We start from the raw sequence: 22814 nt of genomic DNA on the forward strand, positions 1-22814 counted from the left end.
GCCACCAGCTTGCTGTGTAGACCCTTGGGAAGGTCACTTCCCTTCTTTGTACTTCTTTGTACCTCAGGTGTCTCCCCATCTGTCCAATGAGAATTTATATAGATATATATATGTATATATAAAAAATACTTTCATTCCTTAGGAACCGGTTCCCTATAAAAAGTTCTGATTTAAGGGATGTGCCACAGTATGTATTTTTTGTACCAATAGCGTTACCATGCATCCGTATTTTCCCAGGAGGAATTTTTAAATTTTTAAATTTTAAAAATTCCTCCCAGACAGTGATTTAAGAACCAAAAAGCCTGACATGTCCAGGAAAATATGGGTGTATGTTAACCCTACCTAAATTTCTTTTTTAAAAAGATGGGCCTGAACTAGAAATGAATTCCGTTTTACATGTGTGGGTCCCTGCCACTCCCTGGGGGTGTACTAGGGTGACCAGATGTCCTGATTTTATAGGGACAGTCCCAATTTTTGGGACTTTTTCTTATATAGGATCCTAATAACCCCCACCCCCATCCCGATTTTTCACACTTGCTGTCTGGTCACCCTACGGTGTGCACATGTGTGGGTTCCAGCTGCTCCCAGCCCCCCTCATTGAAACAGGTGAGCAGGGTTACTGCCCTGGGAACTGCAGGCACCAGTGGACATGGGGCTGGCTGGAGGCAGGGCAGGGGCTGACTGGAGGTAGGGTCTGGCTGCAGGCAGAGCAAGGGGTGCGGGGCTGGCTGGAGACGGGGGTGTGGGGCTGGATGGAGACGGGGTGTGCGGGACTGGCTGGCTTCAGGCAGGAGGGTGCAGCAGGGGTTGGCTGGAGACAGGGCAGGAGGTGTGGGGCTGGCTGCAGGCAGGGCAGGAGGTGCAGGGCCGGTGGTGTAGGGCTGGTGCGGGCAGGGGGGTGTGGGGAGCTGGCTGGCTTCAGGCAGGGGCGCAGGGGGTACGACAGGGGTTGGCTGGAGACAGGGTGCAGGGCTGGTGCAGGCAGGGTGTGCAGCAGGGGCTGGCTGTGGGCAGGGGGGTGTGGGGCTGGCTGGAGGCAGGGGCTGGTGCAGGCAGGGCAGGGGTGTGGGGCCGGCTGGAGGCAGGGGCTGGTGCGGGCAGGGGGTGAGGGGCTGGTGCAGGCAGGGCAGGGGGTGCAGGGCTGGCTGGAGATGGGCTGGCTGTGGGCAGGGGGTGTGGGGCTGGCTGGAGGCAGGGGGTGGTGCAGGCAGGGCAGGGGGTGAGGGGCTGGCTGCGGGCAGGGGGTGCAGGGCTGGCTGGAGATGGGCTGGCTGCGGGCAGGAGGTGTAGGGCTGGCTGGAGGCAGGGGCTGGTGCAGGCAGGGCAGGGGGTGAGGGGCTGGAGGCAGGGCAGGGGGTGTGGGTACAGGGGGTACAGCCCACCCTGTACGGTAAGTGCCCCCTCCCCCCTTAGCACTGGGGTAGCAGCAGCAGCCTGGGGCTTGGGGGCTATTTAAATGGCCCGGGGCTCCCCTGCTTCCACTGCCCCGTCCCTGTAAATAGCTGAGGGAGCCCTGGGGAAGCTGCGGGGCTCTGGGGGCTATTTAAAGGGCCGGGGCGGTAGAAGCAATGGGAACCCTGGACTTTTTAAATAGCCCACAGCGCCCCGCAGCCCTACCCCAGCCCCTGCTGGGAGCACCAGGCCCTTTAAATTGCCCCCTGAGGAAGCCAGGCCACCCTGGTACAGCGCACCAGCTCTTGCCAGTACGCAGTACCAGGGCTTGGGCATGGGGCCCTCTTAGTGGTGGGGCCCAATTCAGGGGAATCAGGAGAATCGGCCTAAAGCTGGTCCTGTGTGGAGGTGGGGTGGGGTGGGGCAGGACTTGGTCCCATTCTGGGCACCACCAAAAATTGTACAAACCTGCCGCCCCGTCCAGCCCAACCTTCTGCTGACGCACCTCAGCCCAGACCCGTGCAGGGTTTGAAGCTTCCATTGCTTAAATTCCAGGACACTGAGGGATTTCAGCTCCCCTTTGCCCAGAGGGAGCTTTCACCCCACTCCCAGCCAGGTTCTTGTCCATGGGATCACTGCAGGGGGGCTGGGTCCCTCCGTGTCTTTTCTCTCTCTGTGACAGGCCAGGGTGCAATAACTGGGGCATCTGAGCACCCAGGACCTTCTGTGGGGCTGCCATTCCCCTTCCCCTTCTGTGGTCTCATCAGTCATTGACTCCAGCCTTTTTTCTATCCATTGTCAGCACCATCCCAAGCCAGCTGCACTCGCCTCAGAAAGAGAGTGTCCCCTGGTGGGTGTAAATCACTGACCTCCCTCCTCTCTGAGCACTGACTGCCCCTCTGTTTCCTGGCCTCTCAGTCTGTGCAGATGGGACCTTTCCCTCCAGTGCTGGAGGATTCACCCTTCTCATCTACCATTGTCCCAAGCAGCACAGCGGGTGGGAATCTTACATGTACCAAGGTGACTTAGGAGCAGAAACCGCCCCCGACCTTCCATGCAATTGGCGCTTGCCCCTCACTGAGCAGGATTGAAACTCCTGCAGGGAGATTGCTGGGCCACATCCCCTCTGGGCATGAGCAAAGCAGCAGGGTGAAAAAGGAGCCTGGAGATTGAACCCAGGACCTCATACACGCAAAGCATGTGCTCTACCACTGAGCTACATCCCCAGATAGTTTTTGTTTGCTATGGGTTACACCAGGGGTAGGCAACCTATAGCACATGTGCCAAAGGTGGCACATGAGCTGATTTTCAGTGGCACTAACACTGCCCAGGTCCTGGCCACCAGTCTTGGGGGCTCTGCATTTTAATTTAATTTTAAATGAAGCTTCTTAAACATTTTAAAAAACCTTATTTACTTTACATACAACAATAGTTGGTTATATATTATAGACTTATAGAAAGAGACCTTCTAAAAACATTAAAATGTATGACTGGCATGCGGAACCTTGAATTGGAGTGAATAAATGAAGACTCGGCACAGCACTTCTGAAAGGTTGCTGACCCCTGGGTTACACTCAGAGCCCTCTTGTTTCCAGAGCATCCAGTGGCCTAAGAGCAGCATGGGGGACACATTCCCTGCTCTGAGGGCCAAACCTACTGTCCTGGAGATTGCTGGTTCTTAGGGGTCACTTTTCAGCAGGGCCAGATTTGATGTGTGGGGCAGAGAGAGTGGGTGCCCTGGACTCAGGGTGCAGAGATACAATCAGGCCTCTCCCCTGCATTGGGTGAGGGGTGCTGCCACTACCTGCTGGAAGGTAATGGGAGGGGAGGGGTGCTGTGAGTCACTCAACACCTGACCCTGGTGGCAGCAGTGCTGTGGGAAGCTCCAGGTGTTTCTAGGATCTGCTTTTTCCACCTGCCTGTGAAGTCCAGCTTTCCCCAGCACATTCACTGCGGTGTAATTGGGTCACTGTTTCCATGGCTGAACAGCAAATAATTATTCCCAGTTTCCCTTCTATCTGCAGCAGGATTAGCCTGTGTCAGTGGTTAATGAGGTGGATCTAGTTGTAGATTGTTATTCATTCCCCACCTTGACAATTCACACCGTCCCTTTCCTGCTCAAATCCCCAGCACCTCGGTGATCCTGGTAGCAGGGGTTGGGGCCTGAGATTTTCAGGGTCCTTTTTCCCCTCCACCTGGAGTGAACTCAGCTTTTCCCCCATCCCAGACAATCCATGAAATAACAACAGGGGCATAAAGAAAGAGGGGAGGGAACATCTCACGGCCAGGGCTGGATGTGCCCAGGGCCCCCAACTCATCCATTGTTTCCAGGGAATTTGGCCCCCTGCTTTGCACAAGGGACAGAGAAAGATCTTGCTGTTCCTGCGTCTGTGCAAGGAAAATTGTGCTTCCCTAGGAAAGAGAGGCGGGAAATGGCCCCATGGTGGGACAATATCCTCAGGATTAAGACCTAAGGACTCAGGCTGAGAACTGATATAACTGCACTCATCTGGGATTTAACAAATTGTCTTTCATGGAGCAGGGCCAGTTCCAGTGTTTTCGCCACCCCAAGCAGAAAAATAAAATAAAAAAGCTGCAATCAATGGCAGCTCTACCGCTGCCAGTTTTGCGGCAAGTCCTTCCCTCTGAGAGTGACTGAGAGGGCCGAATTGCCGCTGAATCCTCCTCTTTCCATTGGCCGCCCTAGGCACCTGCTTGCTGCGCTGCTGCCTGGAGCCAGCCCTGCCATGGAGACACTGGGAAGATGGGGGAATCAGGAAAATAACATGGATTTATTTACATTGCAAGCGAAGAAAAAACAAAGCTTGCTTGGTTTAAAGTCACTTTTCCTTGACTGGGAATTGAACCCAGGCCTTGGCAGTGAAAGTACCAAATCCTAACCACTAGACCACCAGGGAGGTGAGGATATTGCTTTTCTTCTCACTTATGCTACACTTTCTTAGGCTACTTTCTAGCCACTTTCTGAAATTGCTCCACTGTCCACTCCCTGAGGGGCTAGGAGCAGAGAGTGCAGGAACCCCTGTGCTCAGGGTCACAACCTCAGCCCAACCCAAGTCACTGAAACAAACTCAAATGATGCTTCCTCCAGCAGGATCACAGAGACACACAAAAAAAACCCCATGAGGAACAATCCTCCTCTGCCTTCATTTACCCCATTGCAAACCTCTCAGCAGCCCGCTCTTGCGGGAAGGACTGAGCTGATAGGAGCTCTGGCATAGAGATCATGGGAGGGGTGTTTCTCCCCCTGGGTGTGAGCTGATCACATTCTGACTCCGTGTAATGGGGCTCTGAGCTTTGCCATCTTGTGAGTTCTGAGTGCTGAGCCCCCCAGACCCTTCTGCTGGGAGCATGGGGATTGCACAACAGCTGCAAGCCCTTTTCCCATCTCCTTGTCCTCCTCGGCTTCCCCAGACCTTCCCCACAAATGGTTCTATCAGGCGCTGGAGGGATCTAAGGACCTGCAGGTTTCCCTCACCCACCTCTTAAGGCAAACAGTGATTCCCTTCTCTGACACTCCTGGGCCTGGGCTTCTTTTGAGTTTTTCCACAGGGGACCTGATTCCCTGTGAAAATGTGTGTGTGGCGTGTGGAGAACTCAGACTCAGACTCTCCCCCACTAGATGAGTCCAACAGCACCTCCCCTTGGTGGGAGAATCCTAAATTCCACCCTCCCACCCTGGTTACTCTGACCAGCTGATGGCGACAGCATGTTAAATCAAACCCAGCTCTCTGGTCTAGAAAGGAGCATCTAACCAGCCTTGTAACAGCTCTGGTTTGCTTGCTGGACACATAACAAACCAGGAAAAAAGGCAAATGTCGGACAGGGAACCTCAGCTCACAAATAAACACCCTCAGGCTCCTTCTACACTGCGACTGGGCAGTTGACTGACTTTAAATCTAGCTAGCTCAGTTGGTAAAGCATGATGGTCTTTCAGGGTGTGAAAAACCCCAAAACCACTATAATTAAGCTGACCTAAGCCGTGGTTAGATAGTGCTAAATGAAAGGAAAGTTTGTTCTGTCAATGTAGCTATTACAGGGATGGAAAACCCCTCCAGTTACTGTAGCAGCTGGCTACTCCACAGTGCTAGAGCAGTGTCACAGCAGCATTTTTAGTATAGCCAGCCTCACGGTGAGACCAGATCTGGCTCTGTGGACACTCAGACACTAGCAACATACTAATGCCTCCATAGTTGGCAGCATTCAAACCTGTGTGGGGAGACCCCAATGGATTTCTAGTCTATCATCTTAGCCACTCAGCCACAAGTACTGAATGTACAGTTACTTCACTACACCATGATTCTGTTCTCACAGAATTGTCACTTCAAATTGCTCAGACCAGCTCCCCCAGCACACTCACGGCTGCATTAGTGTAAGTGTGTCCATGGCTGAACAGCAAGAGTTCCTGCCCATTTCCCTTCCAGCTGGAGCATGATGAGAGTGTGTTTGTGTTTAATGACATTGCTATAGGTTGTTGTTCATTCCCCACACTGACAATTCAGACAGTCCCTTTCCTATTCGAATCTCCACCATATCATTCCAACAGCCGGGGTCAGGATTTCTCTGGGGCACTGAAATGTTTCAGGGGGTTGAACTCAGCCTTGCATTCCATCCCTGATGTTTCATGGACTAACAGCAGCAGCATAAAGAGCTGAGCCAATATCTCACTGTCAGAGGTGAAGGTGGCCACGTCCCCTCTGTCTGACCATCGCCATTGCAGGAGAGAAGGTTTCAATGGAATCGAATGCCCTGTCTCAGACCAGAGACACAGGGAGGTTTTGCTGTTCATGGATCTGTGCAAAGGAAATTGTGTCTCTGTGTGAAATTGAGGAGGAAAATGAAATGTTCACATGGTGGCCCAATGCCCTAACGAATGTGGGTGAAGGAGTCGGGCTGGAAAATGATTTTACAGGAGTTCGTATCAATTTATTGCCCTGATTAAAATCTATGGCTAAAGGCAGCCACTGTTGTTAGTACTTGAAATTGTGTAGGGACACCCCAGTGGGTATCAAGTCCATTGCCTTAACCAGGGATAGTCAATTATTTTATTAAGATCTAAATTTCTTGGTCAAGATATAGTCAATGTCTAGACAGCAGAGAAAATAATACACCGATGATAATAAGAAGAATTTAGAAATAATTTGCAATATGGGCATAACTGTCTGCTTTGGGGCAGGGACAAAACACATCCTGCTGCATTCGTCATTTCAAAGGGCGGTTTAGGATTTTCATTTTCACACACGGTGCACAAAGCAGGACTCAACCTTTTCGTAAACTAAACAAGCTGCTCACAGATTCTGGCAGCCACAATGAGCATTTGGGTGAGAGCTCAGACCTGCCCCTGTCCCAGAGGAAGGGGGTCATCTGTGTGGGGACTGGACCACTGACCTACCCGCTCTTAACTCCCAAATGTTCAGTAACTCTGTTATCAGTGCCTGTGAGTGTTATTTAAACCATAAGAAAAACCACACTGGGCCAGACCAAAGGCCCATCTAGCTCTGAATCTTGTCTTCTGACAGTAGCCAATACCTGGTGCCCCAACAACCAGTCAACAAGGCACCACTGGGAGTTGAACCCAGGATCTCCTGTTTACAAAACAGATGCTTTAGCCAGCTAAGCCATGGTGCCAGTGGGTACCTATAACACACTGTCTGCCCACACCTGACTCCCTGCCATCGCCACCAGGGCCTGAGAAGTTTGGATAATGCAAAGCAGAGGAGCAGGTGAGGTTTTCCTTGCAAGCGGTGTGTGAGTGAATCTTTGGCCAGGTCTGCACTACAAAGTTGTTTCAGCAGAATTATATTGCTCAGGTGTGTGAAAAACACACAACGCTCTCTCAGTCGGTAGCTTGTGGCTGGTGCACACACTGCAATGCCATGTCTGGCGACAAAACTGCCCTGTTTTGCTGACAAAATAAAACGACTTCAATGAGAGGCCTAGAGCTTTTTGCAGCAAACTTAAAGTAACAGAGTAAACGCTGCTGTTCATTATATCACCATAACTGGCCTTCCCCAGTATCCCACAATGCCTGCTGTGAACTTGCCTGCCTTGAATTCCTGCTACAGAGCCATGGGCCCCTCCCCTTTCATCGCTCTGGGAAGTTCTGACAGCTGAGCCTGCTGCTCTGCTCCGGCAGCCAGGAGCAAATCACTGCCGTGGATGCTGCTCTCTCCCGCCCTGCAAACACAGAGCAGGGTGGTGGGAACTTCCTTACATGGGGGCACCGGCATCTGAATGTGACACCCCCATGACACCCCTTCCCTCGAGGAGGCTCTTACCTTCTAAACAAGGACTTCTGTTTTCTAGTAAAATCACTAAAAGGGAAGGAGAAAACTCAAAAGAGGTTCCTCCTGGCGCTCACATCCATGAAACCGAATACTCTCTCTGTCCTCAAAGAGAGACCTGGAGAAGGAGATTTGCTGCAGCAAAGCCACAGGGGTCTCTGAGGTTTCCCTGGCCCCTTCCCCCTCTCCTGCCTGGCTGATGTCAGCATCTCTCTGTGAGGTCACCACCTCCCCACCACCTTTGACCAATAGTCTGAGGTCCTGCAAAAGGCCTTTGTGATGTCACTGCCTCACCACTCCCTTGCTGTGCTAATGTCCTGCCCCTGGCCAGGCACTGCGGAGGTTTGAGCTACTCCGTGTGGATCACCCCACTCAAGGAGCGTTCGTTCTAGGAAGCAGGCCGGCTAGACAGGAAAACATCAGACGCTGTTCCCAATGCTACACTCAGTTTTTCAGAAACTTGTCGACTTTATGGCCAGAAGAGACCATAAGAGCATCTAATCTGACCCCCTGCATATCACAGGCCTCCTGTATGATACAAGAGCTACTTTTGGGCAAACACATTCCAGAAAGGCATCTAGTCTTCATTAAATGATATCAAGAGATGGAGAATCCACCACTTTCCCTAGAAGACATTTTTCTCCAGCCCTCAGAACATTTGGTGGCTCCTTGCTATTGAACGAGCTCAACCTGTTTCGCTTATCAAAAGAAGATTGAAAGGTGATTTCACTGAAGTGTTGAAGGGCCTTAATGGAGAGAAAATATTGGGTATGAAAGGGCTCTTTAATCGAGCAGAGAAAGGTATAACAGGACCCAATAGCTGGAAGGTGAAAAGAGACAAATTCATATTACAACTAAGGCACAAATATTCAACAGCGAGGATGATTCATGACAGGAACAAGCTCCTAAGGAATATGGTGGATTCTAATTCTAATTCCTTATGAATATTCTGTGTGTTTGTGTGTGCAGGGGAGGAACATGCTCTATGCCCAGAGGCCTTTATTCCTCCAGCCTGCAAGGACCGAGGGGATATCAAGGAGTTGCTCCTTCATTCCCCCCCACAGAAAGGCCCTTCTTAGGAAAGGCAAAATCCTGGAGAGAAAGAGTAACACTGAACAAGACAGATTTTTATAGTCACAGTGAGAAGTTTTTCACCTGACCAGGGACTTGAACCCTGGCCCCTCAGATTAAAAGTCTGATGCTTTGCCAACTGAGCTAGCCAGGATCACATGTGGGAAGTACAAGTTGGTGCAGAGGTGAAGCTAGATAAGAAAAAGCAAGACGGCCACAATAGGGGAAACCTGCTGCTCTCTCTCTCTTCCCAGCCCTGGCCTGGCTGGGTATTAGTGCTGGTTAAAAAGATGGGAAAATATCGGCATCTGCCAGCCTTTCATAGCTGTACAAGACTCAGGCACAATACAGAGGTGCCCATCTGCAAGTGCCGAATGGTTGGATTGGCTAATGCAGCCTGTAGACGTCCAGGGCACACTGGGATATACAGCCAAGTGTCCATCTCCATCATTCTTTCAAAGGGATAATGATAATGGTAGCAAGGTTGACAACTGACTTAGCAGTTGCATACAAAGGTGCACGTTTGGCAGTTACGTTGGCTCAGGTTGGCCACCCTGGTCTAGATGTAGAAGTTACAACATTTAAACTTGAAAGAGGGCCAATTTCCCCATCATTTCCCACCTTTACATCCAAACACGATGAAGGTAGCAGATAGAGCCAGAGCAGGTTGTCTATGGGACCAAGTATATGCAGAGTATCCTCGACAGAGGTTTGTTCAACCTGTTCTTAAAAACCTCTGAGGACAGAGACACCACAGACGCCTTTGGGAGCCTATTCCAGAGCTTAACTGCACTCAGAGTCTGACATTGGTGAAGTAGGAGGCTGAGAAAAACAACACTAGCTGTGAGAAAAAAACAGCCCTCCCTGGTGCTTTAAGCAGTAGGTTCTGGTGTTTTAACAGCCATGGCCTGGGTTCAATTCCCCCTAAAAACCAAAAGTTTTTCAATGAAAATCTCCATTCATTTCGCATTTGAAATGGAAAGGAAAAGAGGGCTTCTTGTCCTTATCAACAAGGCAAAGAATGGCTTTTTGCTCAGTAAATATTTTTAAAAGGCGCTGCCTCGACCTGAAGATCTCATTGCATTTGTATTTACAATGGATGATTCTCTCTAGGATAGACAGAAATTCTTCAGCTAGACTCGGATTCCACGGGAATACGAGAAGCGATTGTGTCTAACACCTGCCTTTTTCCGGAAAACAGTGATGTCCAAGTTTTCCATGGACATTTCCCTTCCAGCACCTCAGCCCCCGCCGACAATACAAGAAACTGAAATGCACAGAAAGTTTCTCACCATAGGATTCACTCACCAGGTCGGGGGAAAAGTTTTGCCATTTGAAGATGTTTGAATTCCCTCCAACTTCTCTCATACAAATGCTAAATAGTTGGTGGTGTAATGTTACAGGAGAGGTTGAAATTAGGCGATTTTGTCAGATAGAAGACAGTGATTGTGTCAGGAGTGGGATGTGAATGGAGCCTAGAGCAACAAATGACAGTGTTAGGGGGCTTATTCCTTCACCCTCTTACTTCCCTGGTCCTTCTCACATGACCAGAGAGCAACAATACCCAAAGTCCAAAGGCACAAACAATTTGATGTTTATTGGGGTGAACGTCCAGCAAGCACGATTCCAGTTTCCTTCCTCAGTGCCCCCTTCCCAGCTCTGACACCACAGAGCCTTGTCTGTGTCCCTGTTTCTGTTCCCATCCCCGTTCCCATTTCCCCCTGTAGCAAAACATGATCCCAATTCCCCCATCCCCAGTCCCTGGTCCCATTCCACTCCCCACCCCCCGCCTTCCTGATTGACTGCAGACTATATAGTAAAACCTGAGTTTTGCTTAGCTATTCCTTAACCAATCATTTTACTGAAATTTAGCTAACCGATCCTAACATACTGTAACATGGTTATTTAACCAATTATATTCCACCACCTCCATTGGTTTACACCCAACAAAATTAATTATACAGCAGACAGAAACAATCACAGAACCAGACAGAGACCATGCAAATAAACATACAAAACAATACAGAAGGGAGGATTTCACAACTATATCTATACAGACATAAGGGTTTTCCAGCTGTGTCTATTGATAAGTGAGTTCTTGCCAGACAGGATGCTACCAAACTAAGTTTCTCTTTCTCTGGAGGTGATAGGAATATCAGGACAGGATTGTATTCCTCACAGCCCAATAGCACCTTATTTCAGTGTGACTAGTTGGGAATGTGAGGATGTGACCATACACTTCCCACCTTATGGCTGCCTTTGCTGCCTAGCCGAAGAACCAGGCCTCAGACTGTCACAGTAAGAGAAGGCCATTACACAGACAGACAGTGATTTTTTATTCTTTCTTTTATATCTTTATAACTAGCTAAGTGATAAAAATACACCTAAATTCTTAAAGTACAGGCCTTTGCAGACTGGCCTGAATATCTGTATCCTAACAGTCCTCGAGGTCAGGCAGCCTCTGGGTAAGGGGGTGGGGACTCAGATCCTCCTGATGGCCAATTCCACCAGGGTCGTGTATAAACCAGGGAAGTTTGCCCCAATAGCCAGACCAGATGCCCCTGTACACTTGTGCTCTGTCCTCATTGCTTCTCTCTCTCCCTTCCCCCCATCTCTGCTGCTCCCCCTCTGGGCTTTCTCAGCACCCGGCCCCACAGCACTTCCTGGGGGCCAGAGACTGCGTGTTCTAGGCCTCATCCTGTGGATGTAGCCTCTCTCCTGATTGCTAAGGAAAGGAATCATTCCAGGAAATGGCCACAGCTTCTGGGAATCCGCATGTGGCTGTGAACAGAGTTTGGCTCCTGGCACACCAGGCAACTTAAAAACCAGCACCCAGACAGGGGCTTGAATCCTGGACCCTCAGATTAAGAGCCTGATGCGCTACCAACTGAGCTACCTGAGCTTGTTGAAAAAAATCTTCACCATTCAGCACAAGAGTGAGCAGGCAGGCAAAAGAGAGGCAAAAAAAGTCCCAGGAACCCCTCCTCTTTTTCTGCACAGCCACTGCCTGTCAGAAGGATTCCTCCTCCTCCTAAGGGAGACTAAATCTCTGTGCCTAGACAGCCGGTCCATCTGCTGCACCTCAATCCCCCATGCCCGAGCCTCCCTGCCAAAGCCCTGCACCTGGCCTCATACAATTAAGTCTCACGTGTCGCTGGGAACTTAACTTCTTGTGCCCAGAGAGTCTCAGCTCCCCTCAGCAGATGACCTGAGAAACACAGTGTCCGGCTTTTCCAAAGAAGTGTTTAGAACCACTCATCATGTGGCCTAAATGATGAGGCATCTCCCTGTGGATCGGATGATTCAGGATTTGAGTCCCCTCGTGGTTGTGCTCACTTTGTGCTGCAAGTCCTGCTTTCTTCACAGCTGGAACTTCTTCTTGGTCACTCAACTCAGTGCTCTGGCTTCAGCTAGAGCCCCGGGAAGGAGTTGGGGGTTGAGTGTCACAAAGGCTGGGGCATGAGTCCCAGGTGCTTCCAATCTCACCTTTGCCCTTCCTGACTTGCCAAAGAAAATGGGCAGCTCCATTGCCAAAGTGAGCAGCTGGGGTGGGAACCATAAGAGGCCCCACCAGGGGGGCTGGCCCTGCTTTCCTACCTTCTTCTGATGTTGGCCACAGAGCATCAGCAGCTGATCTGCAGGTGGCCTGTGGGTGGCCTTCAGTGGGGTTCAGCACAGCAGGGAGCAGGCTGGCCCATGTGGCTGTCTGCTGGCCACACATAAGCATGGTCCTCCCCTCCTCTTGCCCTGGCCTCAGTTGCTTTTAAGCCTTCCCTTAGAGCAGTCAGCACCAGCTGCCTCTGCTCTAGGTGCTCAGAGGAGGAGAGGTGCTGGGCTCCCGCCTGCCCAGCCCATGAAGCCTGGCCCTGCTTCCTTCAAGCACAGAGGCAAGTGCCCAGGGGACTGTCAGTCTCAGGGTCCTGATTTCCCATTGGCACTTCCCCCTTCTATTGGTGCTGGGAACTAGCCAACCAACCCCCCCCACACACACACTAAGGGTACGTCTACACTACGGGACTATTCCGAATTTGCATAAACCGGTTTTGTAAAACAGATTTTATAAAATCGAGTGCACGCGGCCACACTAAACACATTAAATCGGTGGTGTGCGTCCACGGTTCAAGGCTAGTGTCGATTTCTGGAGCGTTGCACTGTGGGTAGCTATTCCGTAGCTATCCCATAGTTCCCGCAGCCTCCCCCGCCCCTTGGAACTTCCGGGTTGAGATCCCAGTGCCTGATGGGGCACAAATCATTGTCGCGGGTGGTTCTGGGTAAATGTCATCAGTCACTCCTTCCTCTGGGAAAGCAACGGCAGACAAGCATTTCGCGGCTTTTTTCCCTGGATTGCCCTGGCAGATGCCATAGCATGGCAATCATTGAGCCTGTTTTGCCTTTTGTGACTGTCACCGTATGTGTACTAGATGCCGCTCACAGAGACGATTCAGCAGCGCTACACAGCAGCATGCTTTTGCTTTTGCATGATAGCAGAGATGGTTACTAGCTATACTACACCATCTACCATACCATAAATTGGTAATAAGATGGTCATAGCTACCAGTCCTTTTGCACTGTTCCATTTGCTGCTGTCATAAGTGCCCCTGGCTGCTCTTAGCCAGAGGCGCAAAAGCCAAAATTGGGAATGACTCCCTGAGTCAATTCCTCCTTTTTGGTATCTAAAAATAGAATCATTCCTGCCTAAAATATGGGCAAGTGTACTAGAGAACCACTGTATCAGAGAACCAGAGAGCACAGCTGCTCTGTGTCAGATCCTGCAAAAATTATGAGCTGTATGCTATTCACAGGGGGTGCTCCTGCAACAACCCCACCTGTTGATTCCATTCTTCCCTCAGCCTTCCTGGGCTACCGTAGCATTGTCCCCCCACTTGTGTGATGAAGTAATAAAGAATGCAGGAATAAGACACAGTGACTTGTTAGTGAGATATGAGTGGAAGGCAGCCTCCAGCTGCTCTGATAGTCCAGACAGGACAGTAAGGAGTGTGTAGGAGAGGAGCCCAGCATCCCTCTGCTAGTTCAGGGGCAATTGAATCTTTTCTTTACACATGAAGGGTGGGGGCTGATGGAGCTCAGCCCCCTGTTGCTATTATGAGGATGGTTACCAGCCATACTGCACCATCTACAAGGAAAAATTAGGGCCAGGTGCCCTTGATTGACCTCACTGATGCTAGTTGGCATGGTTACCAGCCCTTTTGCACTGCCCCATGTGCCAATAGGCTGATGATGACGATGGATATCAATCCTATTGTACCATCAGCCATCCATAGCGTGGGGGGAGCAAGGATGTTGGTGTTGAGTGCTGCACCAACGCATCTATCTGCAGCATTCAGTAAAGATAGGGTGACATGTAAAAGAGTCAAGAGAGGATTGTTTTCCCTTTCACTTCTGGGGGTGGGTGGGGGGGTGCGTAAATTGCCGAGCTATGCCCTGACCCACCGCGGACACGGTGTTTGACCCTAGAAGCATTTGGAGCTCAGCCAAGAATGCAAATGCTTTTCGGAGACTGCAGGAACTGTGGGATAGCTTGAGTCCTCCAGTCCATGAGCGTCCATTTGATTCTTTGGCTTTCCGTTACGCTTGTCACGCAGCAGTGCGCTGAGCCCCTGCTATGGCGTCTGTCTGGAGATTTTAAAAAAATGATTTTGAATTTCATCTTCTGTAACGGAGTGCTGATAGAACAGATTTGCCTGCCCTTACAGCGATCACATCCGCATGGTCCATGTGGGAGCTCTTTCTTTATTTTGATTTTTAACTGCATCGCCACACGTGCTGATCGGAGCTCCATGCTGGGCAAACAGGAAATATTCAAAAGTTCGCGGGGCTTTTCCTGTCTACCTGGCCACTGCATCCGAGTTCAGATTGCTGTCCAGAGCGGTCAGTGGTGCACTGTGGGATACCGCCCGGAGGCCAATACCGTCGATCAGCGGCCACACTAACCCTAATCCGATATGGTAATACCGATACTAGCGCTACTCCTTTCGTTAGGGAGGAGTACAGAAACCGGTTTAAAGAGCCATTAAAATTGATATAAGGTGCCTCCTAGTGTGGACGGTTGTGGCGTTAAATCGGTTTTACGCTCCTAAAACCGATTTAAACGCCTAGTGTAGACCAGGCTTAAGTTTTAGTAAAGGGCCAAGAGCCCCCGCCCTTACACAAGCCAGCCCCATGAGGGTCACTGATGTGCAGAGAAGGCAGCACGAGCTGGTCCCATGGTGTAACGGGCAGCACTCAGGACTCTGAATCCTGCAATCTGAGTTCAAATCTCAGTGGGACCTTGTGGTGAAGCCCTGGAGCTCACAGTGCTCAACTTCCCTGTCTCCAGTGGTGCAAGAGCCAGTCTTCCCCATCCTGTTGGGTGACTCACACCTCCTAGAGCCAGGTCTCTGGCTGTGATGGTCACAATGGGTTGCGGCTCTAGAACTTGCTACTCGGATGGTTGCTGCTTCACCTGATGCCCACAAGTTCGGCCCTTGTGCTTCCTGGCGCCCACATGGCGCTTGAAGAAAGGAGGGTCAGGGCTGGGATTGATAGTCAGGGCTTGGCAGAAGGGAGGAAGAGCCCCAGGCTGGAGCCCCACACACCTTCCCTCCTCCTCTGGGCACCTAGAGTAGAGGCGGCCCAGCTCTGTCTGCTGGACACCTCGGCAGAGTAGGTGAGTTCATGTAAATACAGTCTGGTCCCAAAGCCTCCCCCAACCCTGGCTGGTCACTAGCTGTCAGGGCAGAGCTCATTCACACCTTGCTTCCAAATCGTCATTTGAAATTCTGAGGTTGGCCAACATTGCGGAAGCCAATGGACCGACATTGTCAGCAAACACAACAGCTGGGTGAGGAATCCTGGCTTTGTCCAGACTTTCCAACCCTATTATACTTTCTCAGGTACAAGTATTTTTCATATGTTGTATCTGCTTTTAAAGTGTGTGTTAATGTTTCAATTTCAATTCAGATTTGCAACCAATGACAACATTGGCAGCGCTGCATGTAACTACCTGACCACTGGGGGGTGTTGGGGAAATTCGGGGGAGGGGTGCACAGCCCCCTGGCTGGGGGGCGTATAGGGAATGCCCGGTTTCACTGAATTGAGTCTCCTACTGCAGCACCTCAGTAGGTTACATCAGAGAGCAGCTGCAGTGTCTAGGCAGTGGGATGCCTGTGCCTTTAAGAGCCCAGCCCTGGGAAGCCCATGCTGAGAGGTGCTGCCTGTGGGAGGGGAAATAGAAAAGCCCCTCTGCTCCCCCCACCCTGTTTTTGCAAACACTGGAGTCTCAGCCCCCCGGGGTAACTGTTACCCCTCTGCCCCTGCCTGTGCCGGGGTTTAACCCTCTGGCAGCGCCTCCCCCTGGGCTGAACTCCGGCTCCTTCCCCCCTCCCTGACTTTGCCCTTCAGCCCCTCTCCTAACTCTGCCTGCAGCTGCTTGACCCCCCTGACCAACCCATTCCCACCCGCTGCTCAGACCCTGGCCACCCCCCTCCTCTGATTTGCCCCCCTTTGCCCCTTTTTAATCCCTGTAAAAAGTAGGGGGCGCTGGGTCCCATTCTCTGGGGCGGGGGGCTGGGCGCCTGGCCCCTGCCTGCCCAATGCTCAAAGCGCCCCCCACGATCTTGCGGATGTTTGCCGAGTGCTGCAGGGTCACCTGCAGGGAGAGAGAGACGCGGTTAGGGGGTGATGCAGCCAAGGGTGCCTCACCCAACACTGAGATGCAGCCACCTCTGGGGTGGGTTGCACAAGTCAACAAATGAATTTGGAACAGGAAACGCACTGAAAGGACCAAGGCAGCTGCAGGAGGTGGAGAAAACCAGAAAAAGCAGGAGCCCTGGATCCCAGCCCTGCCCCTCACCCAGGGTTGTGAGTTCAATCCTTGAGGAGGCCACTTAGGGATCTGGGGCAAAAACTGGTCCTGCTAGTGAAGGCAGGGGGCTGGACTAGATGACCTTTCAAGGTCCCTTCCAGTTCTAGGAGATTGGTATATCTCCAATTATTACCTATTACCTTCCCTCACTCTACCCATTAACCCCCCTCCTCTCTCCTCTCCTCCCAGAGTTGGGGGGAGAACCCAGGAGTCCTGGTCCCCAGCCTTGCCCCCCCCATATTCCAGCCAACAGCTGCCCCCCCCCAATTGCAGGGCAGTGCCATGGGCACACCAGGGCCTGCCTGTTTGCACAGGACGGGCGACACCAGTGCCCCAGGGTGGGGAGAGCTGATGCTAAGGGAGAAGCAGGCAGCAGACACCCCCACGACAGAGAAAGAAGTGCTAGGGGGCGCCGTGCTGCAAGGAGTGAGGGGGGTTGGCAGGGAATGGGAGGATCTCCCCTCACAGCGGGTGCATCTGTCCCCCGCCGCAATTCCTCACCAGCCCTACCCCAGCCCAGGCTTATCCCGGCCCAGCTACCAGGGTTACATTTGGCCTGGATTCCCCAGCTGCTGGGGGAGGGGCGTGGGGCTGGGGAGCATGAGCCTCTACTCCCCCTTCCCCCAACACAGCTGCATGGGAACTGACCAAAGGAGCCTGCAGCACTGCTGCCTAGAGGAAACTGAGGCACCAGCCAGTGACAGACACATCATGGCTCTCCTCATCCTCATCCTCTTTTCCAGATACAACCCGGGGTGGGGGGGAGGGAACTCAGGGCAGTTGCATAGTTAACCTGTGGATCTCCTTGCCAGAGGATGTTGTGAAGGCCAAGAGTATAACAGGGTTCAAAAAAAAGAACTAGATAAATGAACAGAGGACAGGTCCATCTCGGGCTATTAGCCAGGGTGGGCAGGGATGGTGCCTGTAGCCTCTGTTTGCCAGAAGCTGGGAATGGGCGTCAGGGGATGGATCACTGGATGATTCCCTGCTCTGGTCATTCCCTCTGGGGCACCTGGCACTGGCCGCTGGCAGAAGACAGGAGGACACTGGGCTAGATGGACTTTGCGTCTGAACCAGTCTGGCCGTTCTTATGTCTCCCTTGGCGCAGCAGCGACACCCAGTGGGCAGTCAGAGTAATGCACAGAAGGTGGCTCCGTTGGCGCAGCAGTGACACCTCATGGTCATTCAGGGTAATGCACAGAAGGTGTTTCCCTTGATACAACATTGACACCCAGTGGCCAGGTGGCGTAATGCACAGCGTGTGTCTGCCTTCTAGGAGCAGTGACACCCAGTGACCAGCAGGGGTGGCATCAGACTCTTCTCGTTTGGTGGGGGACTGAGATGGGCTAGACAAAAAAAATTGGGGGGCAGGCTCCATCCTTTATGGGAGCAATACAACCTTTATTAAAATAAAATAGTAAACAGGGTTTACTTTAATAATCTAAATCTGTCCAAATTTTAATACTATGAGTTCAGATCAAGTGAGAGTAGTCTCTTGGTCTATCCAAGGACATGATCAAGTGTCTTGATGTTTTTGGTCTTTTGGCCTCGAGATGAAAACCTTGTTTGAGTCTTTGGAACCTTGAGATAAAAATATTATTTAAATCCAAAGTTCTTAAAGATCCCATCAACAACAAAAACCTAAATGAAAAATTGAAACAAAAAACAATGTTTAATTTAAAACCCAAACATTAAGAAAAACTTTGTTTTTAAAAATAAAAACTAACAAATGCCATAAATTAATAATTTCAACATTTTATCAAAAAGGTGTGCTACAGCAGGATGAGAAAATAACATAAAATAAATAAGCCTGACCACTAAAACCTCCCATAAAGGAATCACATCCTTGAATACTGGCCAAATCTGTATAAAATATGCAGAACTATGTCAAAACTGGTGTTGCAGGTCAGCCATTCGAATCCAGAAAATGTCAATTAAAAGCTCCATTCCAATTAAAAAAAACAAAACAACCCAATAAACCAAAACAGTCACAGCCTGAAACAAACCTACACAGAAGCAAAATTAAACCTGTGCCAACATTGGAACAAACTATGTAAATTTCTAATTCTAACTTCTTGTTTCTCCCAGGAGGAAAGTATTTTGCATCTCAGTAACCAGGCTGTCACTGCAGCTTTCCTTTCACTAAATAAGAAGTGGCAGTATCATAGCCAATGAGGTTAATCCGAGGCGTGATTATTGCTAGTTGAAAACTTTTCCCAATGCCCTCAGTTTTCTCTATGAGAAATTGAAATTGTATCTTTGCACTAATATCCCAAATGTGCAAGTCCATCCTCTCAGAGCAGCCCCACACCCTGAGCCCAGGGGAGAATCTCAACTGGTTTGTGCATTTGTAACCCTGGGGCTTGAAGCTGATGAGAGAAAGGGAAGTGAGTGATCTTGGAGGTTTCCGATACCACCTGCTGGGAGCAGAGGGAATTGACTGAACAACGTCCTGGCTAATTTTCACCTTGTTCTCTGCCAGCAGGCTCCACTGGAGAGCTCGGGAGTGACTTGACCATGGCAGCACCCTATGTACATTTTGGAGCCATTGGGGTGAAATGTGAGTACTTTTGGGGTTGGGACCCACATGAGAAGGGATGTGCACAAACTGGAGAGAGTCCAGCAGAGGGCAATAAAAATGATTAGGGGACTGGGGCACATGACTTAAGAGGACCTACAGGCCATATCCTGTATGTTAAGCTAAGGCAAAGTTAGCATCTCTATAGTGTGACCTTTTACTCAGAAAGGAAAATTGACCTTTATCTTGTTAATTACAGAGAGAAGTACCCACGCCTGTCTAAGACCTTTACCTAGACCAATCGACAATGGAGAATGGCATAAGGGGTTTTTCAGTGTTGTACCCACAGAATTAACATGTACACCACAAGGGAACTTATGTGCATATGTACATGTCATCAACACGCACAAACATACTAGCCTATGAAGTAAGCGTACCCTAACGTTTTGTGGGTAAGGAATGAAAATTGGGCATAGGAGGAAGGATTTCCGGCACTTGTGCCCTATAAAAGAGGTAACCCACCTCGCTAGAGCACGTCGCTCTATCATTCTGACTTACTTCCTCCACTCTCTCTCTATCTACTATCAGTAGGCTGTACTTGTTCTTAAACATTAAGTTTCAAAGTAACTCGGCTAAGCTCGGTTTCCCTAAGTTTTTATTCTTTGTTTATTAGGATTTGATTTTAAGTTTAACTTATTCAAGTAAACCCAAAGTAACATTAGCTTTTCCTAAGCACTGCATCTTTCACTCAAGAATTGAGAAACCTGAACTGCAAGGCTGGTTCTATGTCTCTTACCACCAGGTTATCAAGGAAGGGTGTGAGTATATTAACCAAAACTTTGTTGCATATAATGCCATATGTATCTTTTGAATAGCAGTAATGCAACTGTAACTTTATAACTCAATTAAATTAAATAAAATGTAAGCTAATAAATTAAATTTTCATCATATTTTCCAAATTAATATTATTAGTACACCCTAAATCAGGCTACATGGGACAGAGAGTTGGAGTGCAGGGGGATGAGAGCACTGGCTCTGGGGGTGCAGGCTTTGGGGTGGGGTTGGAATGAGAGGTTCAGGGTGCAGTAGAGGGCTCAACGTTAGGGCAGAGAATTGGGCTGTGAGGGCTCTGGAACAAGGCCAGGAAAAAGAGAATTGAGGCATCAAGGTTCCCTGCTGCAGCTCCACAGACTGGAGCCTGCCCCTCCTGTGCAGGGCCAGCTCCAGCTTTTCTGCTGCCCCAAGCAGGAGGGGGGAACAGGACAAGATGTGGCTCTTCGGCGGCAGCTCAACCACACTGCTGCTTCTGCGGCAGTTCGGCGGCGAGTCTCCCCTCCCTTCCTCTTTGGCAGCAATTCGGCGGCAGCTCAAAGACTAAGACAGGGAATGAGGGACCCGCCGCCGAATTTCCGCCAAAGACCCAGACGTGCTGCCCCGATACCGGACGGGCCGCCCCTTTGAATTGGCCGCTCCAAGAACCTGCTTGCTACACTGGTGCCTGGAGCCAGCCCTGCTCCCGTGACAAGCAGGGGCTGGTGCAGAGCGTGGCAGGGCAGGGAGATGACATCTCCCCTAAGGGCGGGGCCTTTTCACAGCAAGGGCAGCACCTCCCCGCAGGAGCACAGACCCCACCTACTCCTCCTGCTTTCTCCTGACACCAGCACCACCCTTCCCAGCACCGCCTCATGGCAGCATCTGCTGCCAGACTCGCACCAGAAATGGGAAGTCTAGGCTGGGCCTGGCAGCGGCTGTCAGGAAATGGAAGCAGGAGACACGACCACTCCCATGGTGCTGTGGGGCCTGTCCTGGCTGGTGGGAGATGGAGGTAGTGGACACTACCACTCCCATGATGCCGTAGGGTTTTCAGGTGGGGTGCCCCCCTCCCAGGGTTGGGCTCCAGGGGAGGTTTGGCAGCTTAAAGGACTGGGGGGGGGGTTGCTTGGAGGAGGTTTGAGGACCAACAGCGAAGGGGAAGTTGGACACTGGCCAGAATACCAGGGAGACAAGGCAGGTGAGGTGATACCTGTTACTGGACCAGCTTTGGAGCCACACAGGGTCTTCTTCATGCAGGGGAAAGGTGCTCAGAGCATCACAGTTCAATAGAAGGTGGAACGCTCTGCCCCAAACACCAGACATTCCCCTACTTCCTGGAACGGGGGGGGACCTGTCCCCATTGTCCTGTAAACAGCCCCACCATGTAACCCAGAGGTGGCTGCATCTTAGCACCAAGACACTGTGAAAGTAGAATGAATTATATTACAAAAATAGATAGGATTAAAGAAATGCTGTCTGTACCTTTAAGGAAAATCGCTGGGATGCTGGAGTCGAGGTGTCAGGAATACAGACATTAACATAGAACAATTGCACCGTTTAAGGGCAATTGGTGAAGCATTAGCCTTAGATCGATAGGAGTTAGTAAGGAAGTAGGATATGCATGCTATGCCCCAGGTGAATTTTGCTGTTTTTCTCTCTTTGTCCCTTTGTTTGTTTCCCGCTCTTTTATCTGTATAAATAAGACTGTTTGGGTCTTGCATGGCCACTCACATTATCTGAATGTTATTGGCGGAGCGCTGCGCTAATAAAAACAGAGTGGTCTGACAAATTGTGAGTCTTGATTCTAACTTTGACAATTTGGAGGTTCCAACGAGATGGCAACCGTCTTCACTGGGGCTGTGTGATCCCTGACCATTTTGTGGGACGACCGTGGCAGCCGGCACCTGGGCATTTGGCCCAAGCGGTCCTCCTTCTGAACGGAAGGGTGCACGACCACAGTGAAGTCTACGCCATCGAACCTGTTGGTTCTCACTCTGTTCTGGTAGGGATCCCAGGATCTGGCATCAGGAATCTGGTCAGGTAATTATATCTGTGTTTTGTCCGGACTGAGGACTGTCCTGTCTCTGTGTCTATCCGTCCTCTCTGTGGAGTGTTTGAGTCTGGGTGCCGTCTCCGTCCGGGGATTGGCCGACCAAGGGGTTCCTGTCCCCGCGGTCTGAGTGAGTGAAATCTGCACAATCGCAGCCGCACCGCACCTTGGGTAAAGCCCCTGGTGTGAAAGCAAGGGCGATTGAGGCAGTAGCCTGTGGGCTCCTTTTGTGTGTGGCACCGGGCATCGCTCTGACGAACCCGAATTTCCTTCTTGTGTGATTGGTGTGTAAAGTCCTCCTGTATGGGTAACCAGACGTCTAAGTCGGGACAGTTCCCTAAAGGAACCCCGGCTCATTTTATGCATTTTAGGAAGGGTCCGGACTCGTGTAAATTTCTGGAAAAATGGTCTAGGCTAACTCAGGGAGATCCCAAAACTCAGTGGCCACTGTTAGGATCTTGGGACAAGGACCGAGTAGACGTCTTAAAAGACAAACTCGGCCAATCTAAAACTAAATTGGCAAAAGGAGAGGTTGACTGTTTCATGCAATGGTGGGTAGAGGCAAATCGTAGATGGACAGAATCGAAACTCGCCTCTCTCAAAGATTCAAATGATAAGTTAAAAGCTTTATTGGAAACCTCCTCTCCCACCACTAGACCGAGCGCTCCCCTTTATCCAGTTCTCCAAGCAGATCCCCCTTCATACTCCTGTCTCCGGGTGGGAAAAGACGAAGAAAACCCCTTGCTAGATTCCGGGGACGGTGATGAGGAAGACGCATTAATTGGCCTGGCAGCCTTGCGTCGG

The 22814-nt window shown here is 50.6% G+C and overlaps 4 non-coding genes across 4 annotated transcripts; 2 read left to right on the forward strand and 2 right to left on the reverse strand.

Moving 5' to 3' along the window:
* Positions 1 to 4238: 4238 nt before the first annotated feature.
* On the reverse strand, positions 4239 to 4310 carry TRNAE-UUC. The gene has a single exon. It is a non-coding gene; the product is annotated as a tRNA-Glu (tRNA).
* Positions 4311 to 6964: 2654 nt separating this feature from the next.
* Positions 6965 to 7038, reverse strand: TRNAT-UGU. The gene has a single exon. It is a non-coding gene; the product is annotated as a tRNA-Thr (tRNA).
* Positions 7039 to 14983: 7945 nt separating this feature from the next.
* TRNAQ-CUG lies at positions 14984 to 15055 on the forward strand. Its single transcript has one exon. It is a non-coding gene; the product is annotated as a tRNA-Gln (tRNA).
* A 3716-nt stretch (positions 15056 to 18771) lies between these two features.
* Positions 18772 to 18911, forward strand: LOC123360435. Its single transcript, XR_006576016.1, has one exon. It is a non-coding gene; the product is annotated as a U4 spliceosomal RNA (small nuclear RNA).
* Positions 18912 to 22814: the final 3903 nt, after the last annotated feature.

Source organism: Mauremys mutica, unplaced genomic scaffold (assembly GCF_020497125.1).
Source record: "Mauremys mutica isolate MM-2020 ecotype Southern unplaced genomic scaffold, ASM2049712v1 Super-Scaffold_100264, whole genome shotgun sequence".
Classification (NCBI taxonomy): domain Eukaryota; kingdom Metazoa; phylum Chordata; order Testudines; family Geoemydidae; genus Mauremys; species Mauremys mutica.